At 34.2% G+C, this 24,559-nt stretch overlaps 1 protein-coding gene across 2 annotated transcripts in view; it reads right to left on the bottom strand.

Annotated features, from left to right (window-relative positions):
* Positions 1-24,559, bottom strand: part of LOC117214929 (cadherin-87A) — a 538,333-nt gene that overhangs the window by 370,461 nt on the left and 143,313 nt on the right. The gene's annotated exons all lie outside the window — the stretch shown is intronic.

The following is a 24,559-nucleotide window of genomic DNA, read 5'->3' as shown; positions in this document are numbered from 1 at the left end:
GTACCTATGTATGTATCGGTTTATCGATTATAGTTTTTCGATAGCGGAGTTAAGTGTACTTCGCACCATACTTCGCACACATCCTCCGATTTATATCCTCGAAAACGAAGCATTATTTTAAAAATTGTATCCTTCGTTCCAACTTTATTTTGTAAATTTATGATGCTACCGGAAACTGTGTCTATTAATCAAACTATTATACGTCAGCTTGAATGCATATTTTTCATATATTTGTTAGAAGACTCTGCGCTTTCGTATACGACAAAGTCTTTTCCTATTGAAGGAGCTCCAAATATTTACAAAATTGAGAACACGATCTCGTTGTTTGAGAACATATTGGGTTGGCAACTAAGTGATTGCGGATTTTGTCATTAAGTGGTATTAACAAAATCCGCAATCACTTAGTTGCCAACCCAATATTTGAAAAACATTATCTTGTCATTATAAGTTATCACCTTACGTAAAACTAATATCTTGTTGATAATAAATATCTCAAATAAACTAAATATCTTTCCAATTTTTCGTAAATTCATATTTTTACCTATCACTGTTTCTGAGATATTCGTTCTGAAATGTGAATTCGTCCAATTTCTTCATTTTCTCTACGTAACGGAAAACTGTTGTATAATGCACACTTGATTTATGTACATCGCATACACCCTGACGCGCGTATCAGATTCCATTAAAGCTTACAGTCGATCCTTATCGATAACTTCTCTCGTTCGACAACGTCGCTCATTTCTGAGATCACATTTTTTGACAAACATTTTTCGTACCAAGTTATACGCCCGCTTCTCTGAAACTCGTATTGTGTTAGAAGAATCTTCCTGATATCGGTTAGACGGTGAGTAATTTATTTGTTCGATTCTCTATAGCTTCTAGGAAAACGAAGGAAACTGACGAAAAACTGTCGTATAATATACGCCCAATTTACATGGAAATTATTTTAATTTACAGTGCTACTGTCGATCAAAAACAGTTGTCTAAATATTTTGTACTCGCAGTCCTTTACATAATTTTTCATGATACGTTCTATTTTCTTAAACCGTCGAATTATCATCGTACAATGAAAAATAATAAATATTCGTTAAAAATAAATTTCGATTATTCGTAAAAAATAAAATGCTTTTCTACTGACGTACAATTTTGTATAAAGTATACTGAATAACGTTGCTGGGTACTTTTCTCATCAACTTTATATTAGTTTTTGATCTCTCAAGGAGGAGACAGATAATCTTCGAGTTATTGGCGAGGAGGAAGGTTAAAGTTAAAACACGAGACGATGGGAACAAGTAACAATCGTGAAATATCCAATAAGCTACGAAGATCGACTTCATTTCAATGAAACATGCTCTTCGTAAATTCGCCTTATTTTCTCCTAATCTAACGAACGGTATTATGGGTTCGAACTTCTTTCCTCCTTTTTTTTTTCTTTTCTTCGCAATCTACAGTTCTCTCTCAAAGAACACGACGAGCACAAAGAAAAAACTGTTATAGAAAGTGCAGTGAAATTCGCATTGTCTGTTGAAAATTTCCAATGTTCCCTTGCGAAGAAAGTTTAACTTAGAAATCGTGTTTGTACCGAAAGAAATTTCGAACTTTCGGACGCGTTTCAACTTTTTCAGTTTCGCAAAGCACACACCATTCGCTATGGCCGTGATATTTCTATCTCACGTTACGCCATCCTCCCGATATCCTTTACACGCGTCAGATACTCGTTCTTTCATCCCATCTTTTATATTTAATTCATTTCTACCTTTAATTTAACTTATTATCGCTGATCGCCCTGTAGGTAGAACATTTTTCGTGCATTTCAGCCAACAGATCCGAGGCTCTGATGCTCGGCATACTGATGTTCAGTCACCCTTTTCTTGCGGTCCCTACCATTAACCTGTTTGCCGAGGGGAACCCTGCCAACTTCAGAAACCCAGTCACCGATGTAGCACTTTAGGTCACTGGGTCAAGTAGCTCTTCCAACGCCATACATATTTGTTTCCTTTCTCATAAAGGAACTGATACGTAAGTTGATCTGTATATCCCTATCTTTGAATTCATGATACGATGAACAAGTATTTGTGAATTTAACACTAGAACTACCGATAATTAACACGAAGTTATTTCTGCCAAAAACCAGTCAAAATGACTTCTTTAAATAAGGTCTTTAAAAAATACGTAACATTAGAATATTTTTATATTTATTGATTTATTACTTTCTTACAGAAGCAATTCCATGTTATGTAGTACATTTTTGGTATTATTAATCCATCTGACACCATGATCCCTAAACGAGGGTTGCCACATTTATAAAATTGTAGAACCAGTCATTTTGGCTGCTGTGGTATTTCTAGTGTTAGCATCTAGAATTTTCCTGATAACTGATATTATCATATCGAATGATACACAGTAAAAATTTGAAAAACGTGTGGCAAGTTGTACAAAACGAGGAAACTGGTTAACTGGGATTCGATGAACAGATTGCAGGACCATTTTACACTTTGACAAGTCCCAGTCATTTTGACTGCTATTGGTATAAGTAGCCTTGATACAAAATTATTTTCAGTTTGAATACATAAAAAGCAAGATAAAGTTCATTATATTATTCTTTTAGTTATCGTTGACAAAGTCATTACATCATTGTGGAAAAAATATATAACACGAAGTAAGAATTTTAAAATAAAATTGTAAAACCAGTCAATTTGACTGGTGTGGTGTTTCTGGTATTAAAGACCAACTAATAATTTTTTAGGGACAATTCATTCGGATGAGTATGACTGTATAATTTGAAAGCAACCACACAATTGATTTTTCTCGATTTTTTCGATATTTCAAGGCCTTCAATTTCCCTCTCAATTTTGACGGTCAAATAGTTGTCATTGATAAAAATTGTAGGTAATATTGAACGTCACGTATGCTAAAATTCCATCTGAAAATATGAAGGAAGATGTAAAACGTTTTTGTAAATTTACTAGTAAAACGCACCGAAATTGAAGTAGCAATTTAATTACATCGAGTGTCCAATTTCCTCCACAATTTCTGCCAATTACTATTTCGATAAGTAGCGAAAGTTTCCTTCTCCTCTCGATCTTTCTTCTTTTTTCTTTTTTTTAACAGAGGTTAAAATTTAATAACGTCGTTCGTCTCGAATTTCAAGAGTTTATAGAGGCGGAAGCTGCGGAGAGTAACTACTTGAGAAATAAGAGCCTTCACTGATACGACGACGAAACTCTCGCGGGTGTTTATGATTTCACAGAATCTCCTAAAGTCATCGTCCTAAAAGTCGTAAAATAAAAATCACATTTTGCAGCTGCAACAAGGCGATAAAAAAAATTTCCAACGATCTGTCAGATTTCCGTCTAACGTTCTCTACGACCTCGTAATTTCCCAATTACCTGGCACAAATACAAGTACGCTTGGCCGGTTCGTTCATTATCGTAACGATCCGCGGCGCGAGGATCCGAGCACGCAAAGTTTTCGATTAACAGAACTCTCGACAGCGATTCGAGGCCGAACGCGGGTGTCTCTGTTCGACTTGTTCATTGAACGTCAGGCCTGATCTATCGCGTTCCTCGACTACTCAAAGGAAGAGAACGGCGAATCAAACGCGATCATACTTCCTCCTCGTCCATTACGAATTATTCGCATAAAGTCCGGCGTAGTTATCAAAGTTTCCCGGTCCGACGAAACTTCTCCCTTTGCTTCTTAACGACTCGCCGTTTATATTGAAAGCAACGTCGACACGGTCTACCTTTTATCAGACATTTCTCACGTTTCTGCCATTTATTACGAGATCTTGTACAGTGGCCATTGTTACGAAGCAGCATTCTGCATGCGAAAGCGATAGCACTGCTGTTACATCGATAATGATAGGAGGGGGAGGGAGTCAGATTTACCCCTTAATAAGGTGCTGGCCATATTTCAAACGTCGGGGGCGTTTTGTTACTAGGAAAAGTGAGACCATTATGCCTGGCAAGTTACGCGGCAAGGGCGCTTTCATCAACGTCTCTGCCGTACGCTAAAAAAAAAAAAAAAAAACAAAAAAAGGAAGAAAGAAAAGATCGACGAATAAGACAAACCGTAAATCACGCGGCAGTTGCCAACGGTGCTATGATACGTCAATTAACTTAAATTAAGCTGCCTATGACGGTCATACGCGCACATTCCGCGGAGAATGGCCCGGACAAAGGAAGAAACGTGCCGCTTTGTTCGAAGCCAAAATGACTAACAGATGGATGGAAATTGTAACGGGCGGCGCGAAAATTTTGTTAAGAAACAATGATTCTGAAACAATGAACGGGAGCCAGGTTTTACGCGCAACATTCAAAGACTGCAGAAATTTTCAAGCGAACCGTAGTGGAGAAATATGTTTGATCGAGGTCATTGTCCGTGTGCTTGTATTATTCTTGTTATAACCGGCCACGTCATTTTAATCCCCCTCGTCGATAATAAATTTAAATAGACTTTCTAATGGAATTTATGATTCGAACAAGTCCATTCTTCTTTCTATGGATTATGAAACTGGAAAATATTTAGGTATAAATTTGATGGATTAAATTAGAGTATATATGCAAATAACATAGATAAGTACATATATACATTTAGCTATAAAGTTTATGTGAAGTAAATTGGAATAAATATGCAAATAATAAAGATATTTGTTTGGTGTACACTTGAAAATTTTTTATATTAACGAGTTTTTCCTTTAATCTGTCGTTTCGATAAACATGTTACGAAATATTTAGTTCTTTTTATGCAAACTGCCTTCATTTGCCTTTATTCGCATTTCGATGCATTTTAATCATTGAATAGATACTTCGCTGACATGAAATTTGGCAAAAGTTGATATAAAAAGCCCAAATTTTATTCGAAATAAAGATAGAATATGAAAATATTATTTTAATGGATAGCTTCAATATATTATGAGCAAATGAACAATAAATCTAGTTTTATGACAATAATTGCTCCAGAATTGTTGACATTTTGGTTATTACTCGCCAATAAATACAAATACTTCTGAAACTATTCTGAAATTCTTACAGAAAATATTTATTCCAATAAAAAGTGCAGTATAAAATTATTCCTTCCCACAGCCAAATATTAAAATAATTTAGGGAAAAATCAGTTTCTTATTCAAATAAACTAAAATATAATTAGCCACAAAACACCTATATATTTCGATGTTACTTAAATCATTTTTTACGAGCAAACTGACTCTTAACGGTAATATCGTATTACAAAATTATTTCTAATTTTCCCTTGGTTGTCATCTTTTGCACGATCAAAGATCTTACAGCAACATAATCTTAACTCAATAATTAAAACCTCGATAAGCAAGCCCTAACTTAACGTAATTTACGTTTCAAATAAATCTATATATTTTCTTTATATCGATTATGAAAGTGGAAAATATTCAGGTACAAAATCGATGGACTAAACTGGAGTGCGTAATAACCTAACTGAATAAACTCAAACTCAACAACTAAAACCTCGATAAATAAGCCATAAATCGTAGACGTAACTCGAGTTTCCTTAAAAAGCACAGTGTGCATTTCCTTTAAATTGCGCTGATCGCAGCCAACGGGTACGGAATCACGTAGAAAGCAGGGTTCTTTCGCCAAGGTGCAAGACAATCTCCGCCGTCGTTCTCCAGTCTAATTCGCTCGAGTCGAAAAAGAGGCAAGCAAACTAATCGATAGAGCGAAGCCAATAAAACGCATCCACAAACTAGTAACTTTGTTTTACTGTGGCGATTCCTGCGAGCCCAGGGAAATCCTATTCGCCGAAAATTCGACATTATTAGAGGAGCAAAGGAAGATAGAGCGAAACGGGGTAGGTTTCGGTCTGTTACTTCGATAATGGCAGATCGTCCAAGGATCGGCTATAATCCTCGCTCCCCTGCAAGCCTAGTTCCGTGGCCATTATCCTCCAGACCGTGCGGATATGTGCGAGGGATATACTACTCAATACGGGAACTGCGTGACGTGATAAAACGTCGCCGGTAAGGGCTGGTCAAAAGCTTTTACGAGCGGACACGAACGTTCCGCGGCGGTCGGTCAATTGTCAGATTATGGGAAATTTCGATCGGCTACTACGGTCACCTACGCTGGAAATTACATCGCGAAGAGTACAAGGCTTGCAAATGTACACACTGCAGCCAGCTAAGCTGCAATTACTGCTACCAATACGCCGGTCTATGCCATTTATACATAGATACAACGTAATTTAACACTGTAGGTGACCACCACCGAACGAAGGGTATCGCGGCTAACGCTGTAGCCTCCAAATCGTGGCGAGATAGTCGAACGGAATACAGAAACACCGGTATAAACGAAATTCAATTCGGTCGGAACAGACTCGTCCCTCGGAAAATAATAGTCACATTCGAGGACCAACATGCTGGCATGCTCGAGTAAATTACTTGTGTGCCGCTCGAAATTTTATTGTACGGTATCGTGGCAGCGGTAAAGCTTTCGGAGAAGCTAAGTCAGTCGTTAACCTGTTAGCCGAGAAAATCTACTTTGACAAACATCCTCTGTCCTTTCAGTTAGAAGATTCTTCCTATTTCTTCGCTTCTTTTTAATCTCTCGAGGTATGTTGAGATGCTTAAAGTTCTCCGTGTATTTTACCTTTGAAGTGCAGTTATATGGTACAGCACGTTATGAAATAATGACTATATACTTGAAATTGAACGAAGAAAACGACGAAACTATGGCTTTCTTCAGTTTCGAAATGGTAATGGTCGAAAATTTCTATCTAAAAATTACAAGTACATCAGAGTATTTGAACAATCAATTATTGACTAATAATGCTCAATATTTAATGACGCGTATCTTTTACTTCTAATTATATGTATTTATATCAAGGTCAATTCACATTGCGTACTATTGCTTTTACTAAATGTATGTATGCGATAAATGTTTCGTAATGTCTATATCTATCTTAGAATTAGTCTTAAATTTTACCAATATAATTTATAGTCGTGTCTCATTACAGTGCTAATTTCAACAAATTTGTTATAAGTGTTATAACATACAGTAAGTATAACATAAATAAGTATTATAAAATTTGTACTGTAGCGGTATATGCGTCTTAGGACGACAGCCGGCGACAAGTTCGAACTTTCCAGTACCTCCCTCGACCAGTATAAATAGACGACCATGTTCTCCAGACATCAGTATCGAGTCATCGAGATCATCAGTCGAGTGAATAAGTATAACGAATCAGTCTAACGAATCAGCATAACAATTAGCATCCGTACTGCAGTATCGCTCAATCTTAGCAATCGAGCAACGCTTGCGATTAACTTTGTATTCTACATTTCAGAATATCTGTAAATATAGTTCACGAAATCAACTCGTCTCGTTATTAATTTAACCAGCAACACGTATCACTGTCTACCACAGTACATCTTTTAACATGGAAGTTGGAATAACTTCTTCGAAATTGGACCAAACGACTTGAGCTTTTCTGAGAAGTTAGAAGGGTCACTTGATTGGACGATGATGAAGGTCACCTTATGCAACTGTTTTATCCGAGCTCCTAATGAACATTTAAATAGCACATTTTCAACATTTATATCAGTTGAATACATGGTGAAAATTTCATCGAAATTTTTCGTCGGAAAATCGGTTAACGTCGCTATGAGCTACGAGCGGCTAAAAAATGATGAAAATCGCAGTTTTCCGTGACTTTCAACCTACATAATCGCAATAAATGTAAAGATCCCTAAATCTATCGATGTTTGTCTCTTGTTTCCGTGTCAACCAAATTTCGATGAAATTTTCAACGTGAATAGAACCGATATAAATCTACAGAACGTATCTTTTGAACTTTCACTACAGGCTCGGATAAAAATCCTATACAAGGTGACGTTTACCATCTTCATCGCCGTTCCTATCGACGTCAATTTTCACGAAACTCGTTTCACACATCGTCCAGTGAACTAGTCTGTCTAGTTTCTCGAAGAAGCTCGAATCGTTTGCTGCAATTTTAGAAAAGTTACTCCATTGTAAAGGGTGTACGAATACTTTCGTCATTGACTGTATATCACGTAATCAAAAACATGTTGTATGTTAAGTGTTTGAATACTTTCGTCAGCCACTGTATCTTACTTTTTCAATTGTGTTCCCATCGACCTTTACAGGCATAGGAAATCCCCGCATCTGCAAGTCATATGGATTGCTAGATTCGCGTTTCTGCACAGTCAATATCAATAGTCGGTCATAAACCCGAAACACTGCGTAGGGTTAATCAATGGACACGGTATTGCTCCCCTTTGGGTCTGACCCTCTCGTTGGTCCGCACCCCTAACTCCCTGTCCATCCTGACAGTCACTGATTTGCTGATCAGATCAATGCTTATCTACTACGTTTTAGGTAAAGCTTATAGTAAGATCTTTAGACGGGCATTCAATAATCAATCGACACGAACGCGATTAGATCGTAATATTCGACCAAGTTCAAACGTAAGCCGATTAATCCTAGCATTTACACTTGACGTAAGTTAGCACAATATCGTGCAATAATACAACTGAGCGTGTGGTTCAATACGTAGTGCGACGTGAAGGAAGCTCAGATGCTGTAGAAGCACTAGCAGTGGCTAATAAAGTTCAGTTGCAGCTATTATTTTATCGGAATCACATGCTGTGTATTAATTTTTTGTACACCGTATAGCGGCACATGAGCTAGATGACAACTCAAATCATATTGTCGTTTTGCCTCGAAGTATCAACATTGTTAGGACTGTAGATGATGAGGTATTCAAATATCAATAATATAGTCTAAGTGTCGTGAGCACTTTATTTCTAATGCTTTGGTACAAAGCACAAGTCCTGGTATATAATTAATCGGAATAAAAATACGCGCGTGTGTCGAGAAACTTCGCATACACTTTGATGCGTTGATATCTTACTCCTCGATTGCTAAACTCTCTCGCTCGTCAATTCGCTCGTTTATTTATATCGGTCGGGGGGCAGTCGGAAAGTTTGAACTCGACTCGTTTGACGGTTGAAAGTAACGGTGACATTGTTTTGCCTCGGAGTTTGATTATTAATACAATATGTGTGTGTCCTACGATATTGATGCTCCGAGGCAAAACAACAATAAGATTTGAATTTATTAGCGTGCCGCTACAGGACATACATAATGTAATAATAAATAAACTCCGGGCAAAACAATGTCGCCGCTACGTACAACCGTCAAACAAAGACGAATTAAAATTTTCCGGTACTCCCCCGACTAGTATAAATAAAGGAACGCGATCGTAAGGTGATCAGTTTATCAGTCTCAGTCTCGAGCGATTTTATTAGCGATCAATACACAGTCTTCGACGAATCAGTTAGTACCGAGCGTCCTTGCGAACATTTTCTGTATTTATTAATTGTTTAAAAATACATTTGACGGTTTCAATAGCGAGTTATTTCGTCATTTAAACCACACGACCAACCATCCTCCACACTGATTCGAATCGCTGAGAAGTTGTGCCAATTAGCTGCACAAAAGCTGGCAATTACAAATATTACGTTTGAGAAGAACTTGAGAGATTTCCTACGTTAAGAAATCCATCTTAGAATCTGCGATTACTCGCTCTATCGCTTTATAATAAGTGAGTTTATGAAAATAGGATTTCTTTTCTCACTTGTCTGATATTAACCCTCCGCCGGCAATATGCGAGGTCTAGACGAAGTTTTCATCGTTTAATTTCTTGGAAACGAAGAAGTCAGACCTCGTGGTTCCCGCGCTTAAGAAAGCTTACACCTACAGAGCTTTGACTGTCGAAATATTGTTTACTTGATTCAATTCTGTTCCGAATACCACGAGGTTAAAATGAGCAATGTGCCTTCTGCGACTCGTATTGCCATCCACGTCAGTCCTTTGCTAAGCAAGTGAATTTTTTTATATGAATAATCTTTTTTATTTTGGTGTGTATACTGATTTTTTGACAACTGCGTCAGTGTCTTGTATAGCTGCTATGTTTCTTATAACATAGTAAATATGAGATACGGAAATATAATCCACTCAAAAATTCCGCAAATTTAGATCTCAAAATCTTATGGGTAAAATATATAGTCTTATGGGTAAAAGCTTACAATAACTTTCTTTAATATTTGTTTAATACAAAACTGTACTTTCATACAAAGTTCCATTTTTTCATAACTTCCCGCCAAATTTTTATTTTTATCGTAAAAAGGTTTAAACATTTGGCTACAGTATCGCTTGTATAGTTCATTAGAGACTATAATAAGTGCGTCAGAATTTTTCATATCTTTATAAAGCCCAAAACAGTAAGAAATCAGGCCAGGGACTGAAAGATCCACAATGCCCAATGCACAATAAAGTGAAAAAACATGTTGCCGACGGTAGATTAATATAAATTAATGTAAAAATGAATGTAGAATTGATAATTGCATAAAAAGTGCAGCCGATTAGTCTGGCTTCTACGATTCCATAACGTGTCCATATTTATAAATTACCAAATACGTTACCATACAAACGCAAGGCATATCACTAAAAATTTATACAGAGAAAGATACATTCTTCACCTAAGTTAATTTTTTACGCAAGATAAAAAATGGGATGGAAGAAATACGGAGAAGAAATCAAGATACAGAATAATAGAGTACCTACGTACTAAGTGATGTAGTGAGATTCACCTTCACGTTCGCTTGGAACGATCAATTGATTTTGGACGTGACGTAAATACTGTAACTCCAAACTGACTAATAAATTTTTGGAAAGAACTATCTGAAACTAACCACAAATAAATTTACAAGTAACTTGCAATTAAATTTATACATAGTAAATTCATAGCTTGGTTTAATATCTACTCTATAAATTCATAGTATCTAGTGACATATTAGTGAATTACTATAACTTGTATACTTATTTACAAGTAACTTGCAATTAAATTTGTACATAGTAAATTCATAGCTTAGTTTAATATCTACTGTATAAATTCATAGTATCTAGTGACATATTAGTGAATTACTATAACTTGTATACTTATTTACAAGTAACTTGCAATTAAATTTGTACATAGTAAATTCATAGTTTGGTTTAATATCTACTCTATAAATTCATAGTATCTAGTGACATATTAGTGAATTACTATAACTTGTATACTTATTTACAAGTAACTTGCAATTAAATTTGTACATAGTAAATTCATAGCTTAGTTTAATATCTACTCTATAAATTCATAGTATCTAGTGACATATTAATGAATTACCATAACTTGTATACTTATTTACAAGTAACTTGCAATTAAATTTGTACACAGTAAATTCATAGTTTAGTTTAATATCTACTCTATAAATTCATAGTATCTAATGACATATTAGTGAATTACCATAACTTGTATACTTATTTACAAGTAACTTGCAATTAAATTTGTACATAGTAAATTCATAGTTTAGTTTAATATCTACTCTATAAATTCATAGTATCTAGTGACATATTAGTGAATTACTATAACTTGTATACTTATTTACAAGTAACTTGCAATTAAATTTGTACATAGTAAATTCATAGCTTAGTTTAATATCTACTCTATAAATTCATAGTATCTAGTGACATATTAATGAATTACCATAACTTGTATACTTATTTACAAGTAACTTGCAATTAAATTTGTACACAGTAAATTCATAGTTTAGTTTAATATCTACTCTATAAATTCATAGTATCTAATGACATATTAGTGAATTACCATAACTTGTATACTTATTTACAAGTAACTTGCAATTAAATTTGTACATAGTAAATTCATAGTTTAGTTTAATATCTACTCTATAAATTCATAGTATCTAGTGACATATTAGTGAATTACTATAACTTGTATACTTATTTACAAGTAACTTGCAATTAAATTTGTACATAGTAAATTCATAGTTTGGTTTAATATCTACTCTATAAATTCATAGTATCTAGTGACATATTAGTGAATTACTATAACTTGTATACTTATTTACAAGTAACTTGCAATTAAATTTGTACATAGTAAATTCATAGCTTAGTTTAATATCTACTCTATAAATTCATAGTATCTAATGACATATTAGTGAATTACCATAACTTGTATACTTATTTACAAGTAACTTGCAATTAAATTTGTACATAGTAAATTCATAGTTTAGTTTAATATCTACTCTATAAATTCATAGTATCTAGTGACATATTAGTGAATTACTATAACTTGTATACTTATTTACAAGTAACTTGCAATTAAATTTGTACATAGTAAATTCATAGTTTAGTTTAATATCTACTCTATAAATTCATAGTATCTAGTGACATATTAGTGAATTACTATAACTTGTATACTTATTTACAAGTAACTTGCAATTAAATTTGTACATAGTAAATTCATAGCTTAGTTTAATATCTACTCTATAAATTCATAGTATCTAGTGACATATTAGTGAATTACCATAACTTGCATACTTATTTACAAGTAACTTGCAATTAAATTTGTACATAGTAAATTCATAGCTTAGTTTAATATCTACTCTATAAATTCATAGTATCTAATGACATATTAGTGAATTACTATAAACAATTACTTGCTATTGATTATTACTATATTATCCTAAAAAACAGTGGCTTTAAACGAGTAATAAAACTGGTGCACATTTTAATATCCTATAAAATCATATCTTTCACATTTATTATATAGAACCTATAAAAATCATATTTTTAGACAATTAATAATTGCTGAACTTTAATGACTACTGACAGATTGCAAAGTAAATAGGAGATACATAAAAGAAATTAATTAAAATATTACTTTAAACAATTGTTTTAAATTGAATGAAACAAAATGAAACAAATTGTTTTAAATGTGGCAAAATAGCACGACAATCAACGTCTCCACTGAAACAACGTCATTATCATTAACATCAGTCGATCTGGGTTATTTGCAGATGTTTACTTGTTTACTAGGGTCTGCAGGCTGCATTCTTTTAAAGCTACACGGGATTTATTGATCGTACATGTTAATGACTAACATATTGATTAACACTTTGACTGCCACATTGATCATAAATGACCGGCCACGGTTTCTCCTATGACGCCACGGTGGTTATTGGTGACCGGAGCGCTTGAACTTCTTACAATTGTAAAAATTGAATGAAAATTGACAGATAAGGTATTTTAAATATAACCAATAAATAGAAGATACTTTGAAATAAAAAGTGCCCATTGAACAATTAAACATTTTTATTAGAACATCAATAAAAAAAAATGAGAACAAATCTTGCATCTAACGGTGCACTGTGTTAAAAAACTTTAAACATAAATGTGGTTCATCGATACAATCTGGACAATAGGTGGTCACCTTTTTGGTCCGATTCTTAGCAATTTTTGATCCTAACTGTTTAACATTTTTTTTATAGTGCTCTCTGCAAAATTTTTGTGCCAGGTACGCTTACCCTTCTTTCTTCTGCATTTCATGTCGCAGAGTTAGAAGTGTGATCATACCTTACTATTATATATAGAATGAGCAAATACCGTTTACTAATATCTTCTACACGTTTCAACAATATATTCTGGATGTTTTGTTTACGACGAAATAACGAATGCGAATGGTTTGTTGAAATAAACGAAACCTTGTTATATTATGTCGCTATCAACTGTTACCAAGACGTCACGGTAGTCACCTGTGACCACCAATAAGATAAACGGTCCATTGGAGAAGAATGTTGTCTTACATTATCAATTTATTATTATTTTACCATTATATGCTTTGAATAATAAAAATACTCTCTTGGCGTGCTGAGCGAAACATGTGATTTCAGCGTGGCAGTCAAAGTGTTATTTATTATTTTTATTAAATTATTTTTATTAATTTATTATTATTATTAAATTATTTCTTCCTTTATCATGACAATGTTTAAATCCTTTCTTGCTTCTTCCTCTCTAACAAACCATAGAACGGGAACGTTTCAGCGTAAGGTAATATACTGTTGGAACCTCAACACTTCGACGATAGTAACATAACTTAAACGCAAGTTGCCTTTTATGAGTCGAATAATTCTCATAAACGTCTAGAATCTCGATGTATGCGATTCATTTCACTGACTTTCGTACAGGATATCGATTGATGTACCATAACTCCATGGACATCATTGGTATTCTATATGGAGTTGGAGCACGTCTTGAATACTTAAGACTCGTACCCTTGGCATCAACCAAACGTATACAAGGCAAGTTTGAAGAATTTTACTCGATAGTCAAACTTTTATCGAGGGTGTGAGAACTTGGTAGTAGGTCACCCATATCATTTCGAAATAAGAGAAATATGTACCGAAAACTATCATCCGTGTAGTAATGCTTTTAAAAAACACATCATTCGTATTTCAACTTATCTTTTTGTTTAAATTTTGTAATATTTAATTTTGTGTTTTGTAAAATATTTGGAATAGCTATCGAGTATTCGAAATACTTATATTTATATGCTGAAATAATTTTTTAAATATATTTCATTTGTTTTATATATTTTTATATCTTTTATATATTTTATATATTTTTTTACGTTGAATTTTTCATTTAAATATTTTTTATTTTTATTTTATATTTACTTTATTATTTATTTAATATGCCAGAATTTTTAAAACGAGGATTAATCATCGTAATGTGTTCCATTTTGTAAAAATATGAATTTGCATGAAAAATCCAATTATTAATAATAACGTTAAAATGTAGACTGGCTGTGAAGCTAACACAAACTCACTAAAAATAGAATAAATCCAGTACTTTCAAAGCAACATTTATATCAATAATTAATAATAATATAAGAAACTGTTATTATACTAAGAATTTAAAATTAGTACGAAGATTTTTCAGCGCAAGAAGAAAACGAAGAATATAAATGTCGTGATTAAATTAATTAAGAGAACCAAAAATACAAGACAATTTTAGCTAACACTAGAAATAATGAAATTAGAATATTTACCATAAATTACCATAACTCATTTTGCGTATATATAAGTGTTACAAATATTTCATCATTCGTAACTATTGTAATTTCCATAAGAAAAAGAACTGCAGCCAAAGAACAAAACAATTTGTCTGCAAGCTTTTAAATGTCTACAAAGACAATCGTTTATTCATACAATACCATTTCGTAATAAAATTGATAAAATTTGTCTACTTTCCAATGCAAAAGTATCCCGCCCCTAGTTTTCCAGTGGAACATATCTTTCTCTATAAAATGTATCTGTATCAAGTACAGGATATGGCATGCACGGATACATTTTGTATTTTAATGAACGAATATTTTAACGAAGCAAAACGAAGGTGAAGCACGAATGAATGAAAAAAATAATTAACGTACATCTTCGTCGTACAGGTTTGAAACACGTACGTGCATAGAAAAGGAGAAATTCTGGCGTATTCGTGAACTGAATCGTTGCCACATCTGGAAATCTCATGTTTTCACTATTTATCTCAAGTTTCGTTTATACGAAGGCTAGCGACATTGCGAAGCAGATTCCAGGAAATAAAATCCAGCCTCCATAATTCTCCACGTTTTCTACTTATTTGCCAACGATACAGAAAATTTCGCGCAGAATATTTGACTTTTCACGTGGAATCTTATCGTTACAAAGAGAAAGACTAAATTATAGTGAAATAAAAGTTGAATTAATCGGAGATTCGTTTGAATAAAATTTTGTAATTAGACAGACAATTTGTGAGATTTGTTAGTTGACTGAAACGAAATAAATAGAAATAAACGATATTCAAGTATGAAACATCGAATATCTCCGTTGTTTCTTCTGGAGTATCAAAGATAATATAAAATAAAAAATTATTTTTTTCTTAGGATTATACTCTATTTTATATTAGTTCACGATATTTTAAAGCATCTAAATTTAAGGATACGTATGAAACATTTTTACGAACGTAGGAGAAAGAGGCATAATTAACGACAATTAAATATGCGTAACATAATTAGTAATAATTATACAAGTTACTCAGCTTTGAATATTGAATATTCACAGTTAGATTATCTACTTGTACAGTATATTCGACCTAGATGTATAGTATGTTTCATCTATCACGCACGTCACAATGTCTTCGCTTCGTTTTATTCATCATTTCTGACAAAAAAATTTTTGAACAGAGATAAAAACACAACTAACATAATATAATAATATAATAATACGAAACAAGTTATATAATGCAATGATATATAATAATAAATTATTCAACTAATATATAATAATAGTTTCCAATTAGAGTAAATGACGAGGATGACAAAATTACAAATACAACAGTTTATATAAAAATTAATTAAACCTGCCGCCAAATAAATTTACTAAACGTTTCTTGGCAAAAGGAATTGAACCAATTCGAAAGATAGCAGCCAATCTAAAAAATGATTAATAATTTCAATAGATAAGTAGGTGGTTAAAGAATGACATTACGTGATACTGTTTATGACACGACACTAACTGACACGTGTGAAAAACGTTTGAAGTTATTGAAATCGTTTGCTCCGCCAATTACGCGATCAAACATTTGAGCCGCAATTTTCCCCAACCCGTGACCCCTGTGTACACGTAAAAAGTATACCGGATGCAAAAATGCTATCACTCTGATTATGCACCGACTCAGGGTCAACCAGCAGATTATGAGAACTGATGCCGGTGGTCGTTCCCCTTCGAAACCGATTCAACCATGCGAGTTCCTGCTTAAACGGACGCCGCTCCGCGTCCACAATCAAGCACACCCTAATATCATACACAAATAATCGTCAATTCATAGCTAGCAAGGCAGTCTGAATGAACATTTAATCAACCGTATCGCGATCTTTGCCTCGATCGACTTCGTCCGTTGTTTGCACGCCCGTAGCTTTTCATTTCAGAGAACAAAGGGCTTTCGTTTGTACAAGTTAATTTAATTGGAAACCACGAGTCTACGATACCGACCACTTGTTCCTTTTTATCAAACCTTCCTCTTTTTTCCCCTTTGACGACAAAGGATATTAAGAATTGTTGCTGCAAAAAGTACGACGGTATTAAAAACCAGGCGAACAACGTGCGTGACCTGTTCCTAGCAACTCCGTGAAAATACAAGCTTGTAGAGTGATGCTTTTTTGTAGAAATAATTTCGTAGCCTCGACTTTACCTCTGGCGAGACAATTTTTTTAAAGGGCGAATTTTTACTTGAAATAATTATCGAATAGAGTTCGATGATAACGATTTCGAGCTTTGCGATGCAAACGAAACGAAAGATTGCAGATTTTCATGTGCTTTTGGAGAACTTGATTCTTATCTTTTGTTTATGGGTTTGGTTGAGGTTTGATTTTATATGGCAAACATTATTAGCGCATACGCTGCGACGAACGCACGATTGTAGGCAGAATTCGCCGTAGTTTTACAGATCTTTGCGAATATCTTGAAACCTAAGGCCGACTGTCTGTTATATACGCGTAAAGAAAAAAGTTGCGCAAAGTGTTAGGCCTAGGCAAATGTATAATTCTTGAGATAAACAATATTGTAATATTATGACGAGCAACATTTTTTTTAATTATGCGGAAAGTAGAGAGATACATAAGTTTAATTTCATTGATTCTACTATATTCTATTTCGTGCGAAGGTTTAACGTCATATCGACAACCAGATGATAATGTCATTTCGTAATTGAAAACGAATATTTTACTATAAAATAGGCCAAAATGGGAAGAACTTGCTAGGTCCAGCCAAAGGCATAACTGTTAAAACGAACGATATTGTAATATTATGACGAGCAACATTTTTTTTAATTATGCATAAAATGGAGAGATACATAAGTTTAATTTCATTGATTCCACTATATTCTTTTCCGTGTGAAAGTTTAACGTCACATCAACAACCAGGTGATAATGTCACTTCGTAATTGAAAACGAATATTTTACTATAAAATAGGCCAAAATGGGAAGAACTTGCTAAGTCCAGCCAAAGGCATAATTGTTAAAACGAACGATATTGTAATATTATGACGAGCAACATTTTTTTTAATTATGCATAAAATGGAGAGATACATAAGTTTAATTTCATTGATTCCACTATATTCTATTTCGTGCGAAGGTTTAACGTCATATCGACAACCAGATGATAATGTCATTTCGTAATTGAAAACGAATATTTTACTATAAAATAGGCCAAAATGGGAAGAACTTGCTAAGTCCAGCCAAAGGCATAATTGTTAAAACGAACGATATTGTAATATTATGACGAGCAACATTTTTTTTAATTATGCATAAAATGGAGAGATACATAAGTTTAATTTCATTGATTCCACTATATTCTATTTCGTACGAAGGTTTAACGTCATATCGACAACCAGATGATAATGTCATTTCGTAATTGAAAACGAATATTTTACTATAAAATAGGCCAAAATGGGAAGAACTTGCTAAGTCCAGCCAAAGGCATAATTGTTAAAACGAACGATATTGTAATATTATGACGAGCAACATTTTTTTTAATTATGCATAAAATGGAGAGATACATAAGTTTAATTTCATTGATTCCACTATATTCTTTTCCGTGTGAAAGTTTAACGTCATATCGACAACCAGATGATAATGTCATTTCGTAATTGAAAACGAATATTTTACTATAAAATAGGCCAAAATGGGAAGAACCTGCTAGGTCCAGCTAAAGGTATAATTGTTAAAACGAACGATATTGTAATATTATGACGAGCAACATTTTTTTTAATTATGCATAAAATAGAGAGATACATAAGTTTAATTTCATTGATTCCACTATATTCTTTTCCGTGTGAAAGTTTAACGTCACATCAACAACCAGGTGATAATGTCACTTCGTAATTGAAAACGAATATTTTACTATAAAATAGGCCAAAATGGGAAGAACCTGCTAGATCCAGCCAAAGGTATAATTGTTAAAACGAACGATTTTGTAACATTCTGACGTGCAACATTTCTTTAAATTATAAAGAAGATATTCATTCTTTCATTCTCTTTTTGGCATGGAAATTTAACGTCACATCGCCAACCAGGTTATAACGCCGCTTTATAGTACAGAATAGCTAAAAATAGAGTGCCACAAGTATAATTATTAAGCAAACAATATCTTAATATTATGACGAGCAACATTTTGCTAAATTATGAACAAGATGGAAAAATACATATTTAATCCCAAAATCAAATAAAAAGACAGTTTGATAATATAAGATTAATTGATATTCTGCTCGATTTCAAAATTGCTGTCCTGTAAAAGACTTACCACGTTTCCTTGCCCTGTTGTCTTAAATTGCATACGAGTTACCAATCATGTTATTGCACATTGTCTTTCAAAAAATCAGATTAATCGAAACCATAGCGATTACGAAGAATAAAATCATCGCTACTTGATACGGTCATAATTTTATGATTAAGCGGGTATTCTAGTCTAGAGGCATGAATTTCGGGCGGTTTTTGAAGCTCTGTACAAACGAAACAAAAAATATTTTTACCATCCATTTTTTATCATTTGTTTATTGATACTTTAAGAGTACATAAAAAATTAACTGAAAAAAACTCAAAATTCACAGTTATGAACTGCCAAAGTGGGGGGTCCAAAAAAAGGGTGTCTTGGCGTGCATGATTTCAACCTTTCTGGTTATCTGAAGCAATAAAGCCGAATAGATTCTTAATTAGTATAGATGCGGCTATAGCATGAACCTTGAAAAAATCAAAAAAAAATTTTTTCACAAAATGGAGGACGTTTTAAAAAATTTTCCTTTTTGACATGTTTCTTTGGCAATTCCGAATTTTTTAAAAATAGTAAAATTAAAAATTTTAACCTGAGCGTGGTTGAGGCGATAGAGGAATGTATAAAAAACATTCACACCAAATTTCAAATAAATCGGTTCATTAGAACTTGAGAGATCGTGCACGCCAACTCGAAAAACGTAGTTTCAGAAAAATGCGTTTAAGGTTTTGAGACAAGTTTACTCGGACAAGGTCTACTGTCCATTTGTTCCGGTCGGACCGGAGCAGATACCGCGTCACAAAAATGGCTGTAACTCATAAAATAATTGAAATTTCGAAAAATCCTTTTACGGGCATATTCTTGAATGTCTAAACTTTGGAAATATGAAAAAAAAATTTTCGATTTTTTCAAATTTGTAGACTAGAATACACCCTTAAAATATATCTTATTAAGAATAAATACTCGCAATACTTTTGCACGACAGTATATGCATATCGTATACGATCGTAAAAGGAACAATTGGAAAACTGCGATATTTCCTTGATATCGTGGCAATCGCTTGGAAAAAATTTTACTCGGCCGTAGAAGAGGATCCGAGCATTAAAGGGAACCGGATAATTTAACAAAAAGTTCTTGCTACGAATATGCATCGGAATAAATGCATGACACATGTGCAAATATTACGTGCTACATTCCGAACGAATAATTCTCGTCAAAAATGTTTCCTTCGGAGACTGGCGCGCGACACGATCGATAAATGCATTGCGATTAAATATGCACGATGGAAGTTTATACGCTTCTTAATTATTAGCGGCAAACACGCGGTATAACTCGATACTTTTCAGTCGTTGATATCGGCTTTTTTCTTCGTTTAGTTCAGATCGTGTATCGTCAGCGAGATGGTTACGGCGCATTTTTCAATTTGTTCATTATTCCATATGTAAAATAAGGAAAACGAGTAGCCGCGCTGCAATAATATAGAACTGGTGTGCGTGAAGTGCAAATCGAGGTAATCGAATCACGGCAGCAATAAATATCAGAGACAAGCTAAAAGCGTTTCAAACAAATATCAGCCGCGCGAAACGCGCGATGTAGCACGTAATAATTCCTTCATTTCTCTATTAATAACCAATAAACCGATGTATAATTCCAATTATTTTTTATTAAACGAAATTAGCGAACGCTGTTACGTGCATGTATATTCCTCGTTAAAATTAAGAACGAGTTTTATACTTTGTATACTTACTGTTGCTCCTTAAAGTAAGTTAACGCTCGCGCTAGAAGTTGAAATATCAGATCGACAACTTACTTGCTCGGCTATGTATTTCGAAAGTTTATTTTCAAATATAAATACGATTGGTTGTTAAGCTACTGCTACTTCCGAGATTTTCACAACTTGCTATTACACATTATCCCGTCGTTTTTCATTTTCGTCTTATTTTCAACCTGACGTCACTTTCGTGCCATAAATTTGCGACCACGGTGTTTATATATACGTACAATATTAATATTAATTGTAGATCTGTCTTTGTAAGGTCTGGTAGTTTTATTACACCTGTGATCGTAAAATGAGCGGGCTGAAACTTTGTATCCACGTTCAAATGAGATTCGGAGAATTGAGAGTTTTGAAACTCGCCACAGTGGAACATAAAGCGATTAAATGGGATTAAACCGTAATGGAATATATTAATATAATTGTGTAATCCAAATGGACATGAAACTTTCCGTTTACGCATTGATGATCATCTGATCATCGCACGATGAATAGATATAACGATATCATGGTTACTATCGTTAATAATGAAATAATATTTATACTTCTAATGATACAAGGCGTGTAAGAGTGTGCGATTTTGCTGTTAGAAATACAAACCTCAAATGTGTTTGGGCAATTATTACTTTCTTTTTCTAAATTCAGTTGCTTATCTTACTACTCGATATTAGAATTCATTCTACGCTTTTATAGTTGCTTAAAATACATGTGTAAATATGCTTTCGATTAAATGCATAGAGACTTTTATCGAGAAACATAACTGTGTATGTATATATACAATGGCTCGCGAAAATATTCGAACACCTTCAACCTTCAAAATAAAATAACTTTTTTAACATTGGACCAAAAGACTTGAATTTGTTTGAGAGACTTTTTTCAGTTAGAGGGATAATAGTCGACGAGATGGTAAAAATTTTTGAAAAGAATGCAGTTGATCGTTGAATGGCAAAGAAAAAAGTAAAGGTCACCTTTTACAACATTTTCATCTAGGCTTGAAATAGAAATTTATACAACGTGTTTTCAAGGATTATGTCAGCTAGATACTATAATTTTATCGAAATCGCTCGATGTAGAAACAAGCAACAGGCGTCGAAAGATGAACAGAAACGTAGATTTATTACAATACTAGATTGAAACTGCGATTTTCATCATTTTTATCACAGCTCGTAGTAACATTAACCGTTTTCGATAAAATATCCAGTATGCATATGGCTGACATAACTCTTCGAAATAAGTCGCTTAAATTCTTATGACAGACCCACATAGAAAACTTGTGAAAATTGACCTTTCCTTTTCTTCGTCCAGATTCCAACCAATTGCAGTTTTTCTAAAAACTTTTGACACATCATCTAGCCAACCGATCCTTCTAACCTAGTAAAAAAGTTCAAGCCGATTGGTACAATTTTAAAAAAGATACTCTGTTCAATAGACGTTTGAATACGAGAGCCACTATAAGTCCATATACAGGGTGGTTGGTAACTAGCGGTACAAGCTGAAAGGGAGTGATTCTACGCGAAAAAAGAAGTCGAAAATATAGAATAAAAATTTTTCGTTGGAGGCTTTGTTTTCGAGAAAATCGACTTGGAATTTTCGCTCGGTACGCGTGCACTTTATCGCGTCTCGTTATAACGGATCTCACTGTAGATCGTTGTCTCGATAGAAAAATTAAAAAAAAATTTTTTTTTTAATTTTTATTCTATATTTTCGACTTCTTTTTTCGCGTAGAATCAGTGATTTCTATCCTATAAGATTATTGATAAGATTATTGACAGATGGATTTATTTACAATAGCTTAAACAGGAAACAACGGTTATTTAACGTAGACAAAATACAGTAATGTGCTATAACTAAGACAACTAGATGGATAATTCACAATTCACAACTCAATTCTCGGCTCCTCATAACTCGACTCCTCACGACTCGACTCTTAGTTAACGACTGCCGATTAATTCGTCTTTCTCCCTTAAGCATCTCTTCGTCTTTTCTCATACCCCCAACACGTACGTGTTCCATAAACGTCCGCGATCATCATCACGCAGACCTTCTTCCGCGTGACTATTCGACTGAAGGACCGAAGGAACCGAAGATTTGACTGATGAGCCCCGCTTGGGCTATTGAAGTTTCCCGACCCTTTCGACCTGTCGGCACTTAGGCTTTCACGCAACATTGTTCATAGTTTACCCGATATTTCTTAGGCAATCTGTCCACGATACTACATATATATGTCGGATCACGATTCGAATTTTGGGCGCCCGACGACTCTTCATGTGGACTAGCCATTGTTTCACAAAGCCGAGATTTTATTTACACGTATATACAGGTCTATCACTAAGCTTAACAAATAATAAGTACAACTAATAATAAGTCTAACAAACACTAAGCCTAATGAATAATACGATCTACGAATAATTAAATTAAATAATACTATTAGCAATGTTTGAGTTCAAACGAATCCACGGTCACCGGGATAACTCCTTACTAAGCGAAACTAACTTAGACGCAAATGCGATCGTCGAAAATGCTCGATGTATCACTCTCCAAGGCAATCGCAAGAATGCCAGCCTCGTGGAGATTTTTCTCCCTGTACAATTGCATTTTGTTTTCTATACCCGTTTGGAAGCATCGAGAAGGTTCCAAACGCCGTTGCTAGGCACACTCGTTGGAAGCATCGAGAAAGTTCCAAACGCCGTTGCTAGGCAGTTTCTGCCTGGAGTTTTGATTACTAATACAATGTATGTCCCATTGCATCGGCACCTCCGAGGCAACATCACACGTGGCTAGGCCCGCTCTCGAGGCCGCATGCCGCCACAACCACATTTCTCGGAAAACACATACAACCACTCCAAACCTCCGTTAGATAAAACATCCATCCCGTGACCGTGGCTACGTTCAGCGACCGATTGTCACCTCGAACCCAATCTCGCTTATTACAAATCTTAAGCAATTACAACTATAATAAAATCTAGGCTAAGGTACTAGAGGATGTTCCCAAAATTTCCAAGGAAAGGCTTCGGCTTTCCTTTCATCTCCGACATATATATATGCAGATCAAAATGTTTCATATAATATGATTATATGAAAATATACGCATGATAGCTTTCATGGTAAATGTTCACGAACCGCTGTATGCATAATGTATGGGATTGGCAACTAAGTGATTGCGGATTTTGTCATTAAGTGGTATTGACAAAAGCCGCAATCACTTAGTTGCCAACCCAATAAGATTGATAGTCTGCGTTTGCGTAGGATTTAATTGACAACGTTACTTAAGATATGGCTAACGCTGAATGCGTGAATCTGTTAGCCGCGCTTACGCGTGTGTTGATGAACCTCTGCAATGATTTTCTCGTTTTAATAACGATATTGTACCACACGATGTTGGCCTTGAAGTCTAGATTTCGTAACTTGCAAGCCACGACACTACAGGTCAACCATAAATCAGCCCCGCCAAGTACATATATACCGAACCATCAGCCCATACAATAGAACTCTCTTCCTGCGATCAAATAGTATACTTGTTGCGCAAAGTCTCCAATTCTGCGCTTGCTTTCCTCTATCGTCCCTAAGAAAAAAAAAAAACTTGATGA

Source organism: Bombus bifarius, unplaced genomic scaffold (assembly GCF_011952205.1).
Source record: "Bombus bifarius isolate JDL3187 unplaced genomic scaffold, Bbif_JDL3187 scf7180000009275, whole genome shotgun sequence".
Taxonomy (NCBI): domain Eukaryota; kingdom Metazoa; phylum Arthropoda; class Insecta; order Hymenoptera; family Apidae; genus Bombus; species Bombus bifarius.
This window is presented reverse-complemented; position numbering and strand designations above follow the sequence as displayed.